The sequence below is a fragment of the Triticum urartu genome, chromosome 3 (genome assembly GCF_003073215.2).
Source record: "Triticum urartu cultivar G1812 chromosome 3, Tu2.1, whole genome shotgun sequence".
NCBI classification, from domain to species: Eukaryota; Viridiplantae; Streptophyta; class Magnoliopsida; order Poales; family Poaceae; genus Triticum; species Triticum urartu.
In genome coordinates, this window is record NC_053024.1 from 203,847,087 (window position 1) to 203,851,019 (window position 3,933).

The window sequence follows — 3,933 nt, forward strand, 5'->3', positions numbered from 1 at the left end:
ATGGTCTAAGGAAATGATACTTGACATTAGAAAAGCTCTAGCAAACGAACTACACAATCTTGTGCTATGCTTAGGATTGGGTCTCGTCCATCACATCATTCTCCTAATGATGTATCCTGTTATCAACGACATCCAATATCCATGGTCAGGAAACCATAACCATCTATTGATCAACGAGCTAGTCAACTAGAGGCTTACTAAGGACATGTTGTGGTCTAAGTATTCACACATGTATTACGGTTTCCAGTTAATACAATTATAGCATGAACAATAGACAATTATCATGAATAAGGAAATATAATAATAACCATTTTATTATTGCCTCTAGGGCATATTTCCAACAATGATCAACATAGAGATGCTCACCATTGATGACACTCCATCTCACGTGATGATCGGACATGGTTTAGTTGATGTGGATCACGTAATCATTTAGATGACTTGAGGGATGTCTATCTAAGTGGGAGTTCTTAAGTAATATGATTAATTGAACTTAATTTGTCATGAACTTAGTCCTGATAGTATTTGCATATCTATGTGGTAGATCAATAGCTCGCAATATAGCTCCTATATATTTTTGATATGTTCCTAGAGAAAAGTTGAAAGGTGATAGTAGAAATGATGCGGACTGGTTCCGTGCTCTAAGGATTATCATCATTGCTACACAGAAGAATTATATCCTTGATGCACCGCTATGTGACAGACCTATTGCAGGAGCAGAAGCAGACGTTATGAATGTTTGGCAAGCTCGATATGATGACTACTTAATAGTTTAGTGCGTCATGCTTTACGGCTTAGAACCAGGACTTCAAAAACATTTTGAACACCATGGAGCATATGAGATGTTCCAAGAGATGAAATTGGTATTTTAGACTCATGCCCGTGTCGAGATGTATGAGACCTTTGACAAGTACTTTGCCTACAAGATGGGGAGAACAACTCAACCAGTAGGCATGTGCTTAGAATTTCTGGGTACTACAATTGCTTGAATCAAGTGGGAGTTAATCTTCCAGGTAAGATAGTGATTGATAGAGTTTTGTAGTCACTATCACCAAGCTACTAGAACTTCATGATGAACTATAATCGACGAAGGTAGAAATCAAGACAGAGCATCAAGTGTTGATGGTTAAAAAACCACTAGTTTCAAGAAAAAGGGGCAAGGGACAGAAAAGGGAACTTCAAGAAGAACATCAAACAAGTTGCCGCTCCCATGAAGAAGCCCAAAGCTAGACCAAATCCTGAAACTGAGTGCTTCTACTACAAAGGGACTGGTCACTGGAAGCGGAACTTCCCCAAGTATTTGGTGGATAAGAAGGATGGCAAAGTGAACAAAGGTATATGTGATATACATGTTATTGATGTGTACCTTACTAATGCTCATAGTAGTGCCTGGGTATTTGATACTGGTTCAGTTGTTCATATTTGTAACTCGAAATAGGGGCTACGGGTTAAATGAAGATTGGCTAAGGATGAGGTGACGATCTGCGTCAGGAATGGTTCCAAGGTCAATGTGATCAGTGCCGGCACGCTACCTCTACATCTATCTTTGGGATTAGTTTTAGACCTGAATAATTGTTATTTGGTGCCAGCGTTGAGCATGAACAGTATATTTGGATCTTGTTTGATGCAAGACGGTTATTCATTTAAATCGGAGAATAATTGTTGTTCTATTTATATGAGTAATATCTTTTATGGTCATGCACCCTTGAAGAGTGGTCTATTCTTATTGAATCTCGATTGTGGTGATACACATATTCATAATATTGATGTAAAAAGATGCAAAGTTGATATGATAGTGCAACATATTTGTGGCACTGCCATTTAGGTCATATTGGTGTAAAGCGCATGAAGAAACGCCATGTAGATGGGCTTTTAGAATCACTTGATTATGAATCATTTGATGCTTGCGAACCATGCCTCATGGGAAAGATGACTAAAACTCCGTTATCCGGAACAATGGAGCGAGCTACTGACTTATTGGAAACAATACATACCGATGTATGTGGTCCGATGAGTGTTGAGGCTCGCGGCGGGTATCGTTATTTTCTGACCTCCACAAATGGTTTGAGCAGATATGGGTATATCTACTTAATGAAACACAAGTCTGGAACATTTGAAAAGTTCAAAGAATGTAAGAGTGAAGTGGAGAATCATCATAACAAGAAAATTAAGTTTCTACGATCTGATCGCAGAGGTGAATATTTGAGTTACGAGTTTGGTCTTCATTTAAAACAATGTGGAATAGTTTTACAACTGATGCCACCTGAACACCACAGCGTAATGGTGTGTCCAAACGTATTAACCGTACTTTATTAGATATGGTGCAATCTATGATGTCTCATCCCGATTTACCACTATCATTTTGGGGTTATGCATTAGAGACAGCTGCATTCACTTTAAATAGGGCACCGTCTAAATCTGTTGACACGACACCGTATGAACTGTTGTTTGGCAAGAAACCTAAGCTGTCGTTTCTTAAAGTTTGGGGTTGCGATGCTTATGTGAAAAATCTTCAACCTGATAAGCTCGAACCCAAATCGGAGAAGTGCGTCTTCATAGGATACCCAAAAAAACTATTGGGTACACCTTCTATCACACATCCGAAGGCAAGATCTTTGTTGCTAAGAATGGATCCTTTCTAGAGAAGGAGTTTCTCTCGAAAGAAGTGAGTGGGAGGAAAGTAGAACTTGATGAGGTAATTGTACCTTCTCTCAATTTGGAAAGTAGCGCGTGAGAGAAATCCGTTCCCGTGATGCCTGCACCGACTAGAGAGGAAGTTAATGATGATGATCATGAAACTTTGGATCTAGTTACTACTTGACCTCGTAGGTCGAACAGAGCATGTTCCGCACCAGAGTGGTACCGTAATCTTGTCCTAGAAGTCATGTTACTAGACCATGACGAGCCTATGAACTATTAAGAAGCTATGGTGAGCCCAGATTCTGATAAATGGCTTGAGACCATGAAATCTGAGATAGGATCCATGTATGAGAACAAAGTGTGGACTTTGGAGGACTTGCCCGATGATCGGCAAGCCACTGAGAATAAATGGATCTTCAAGAAGAAGACAAACATTGATGGTAATGTCACCATCTACAAAGCTCGACTTGTCGCGAAAGGTTTTCGACAAGTTGAAGGGGTTGACTACGATGAGACCCTCCCATCCGTAGTGATGCTAAAGTTAGTCTGAATCCTGTTAGCAATTGCCGCATTTTATAATTATGAAATTTGGCAAATGGGCATCAAAACTACATTCCTTAATGGATTTCTTAAAGAAGAGTTTTATATGATACAACCAGAAGGTTTTGTCGATCCTAAAGGTGCTAACAAAGTGTGCAAGCTCCAGCGATCCATCAATGGACTGGTGCAAGCATCTCGGAGTTGGAATATACGCTTTGATGAGGTGATCAAAGCATATTGTTTTATACAGACTTACGGTGAAACCTGTATTTGCAAGAAAGTGAGTGGGAGCTCTGTAGCATTTCTGATATTATATGTGGATGACATATTGTTGATCAGAAATGACATAAAATGTCTAGATAGATACTTGAATAGGAATTTTTCAATGAAAGACCTCGGTGAAGCTGCTTATATATTGGGCGTCAAGATCTATAGAGATAGATCAAGACGCTTGATAGGACTTTCACAAAGCACATACCTTGAAAAAGTTTTGAAGGAGTTCAAAATGGATCAGTCAAAGAAAGGATTCATGCCTGTGTTACAAGGTGTGAAGTTGAGTAAGACTCAAAACCTGACCACGGCAGAATATATAGAGAGAATGAAAGTCATTCCCTATGCCTCAGTCATAGGTTCTATAAAATATGACATGCTGTGTACCAGACCTGTTGTGTGCCTTGCCATGAGTTTGGCAAGGGGGTACAATAGTGATCTGGGAGTAGATCTCTAAACAACGGTCAAAAATTATCCTTAGTT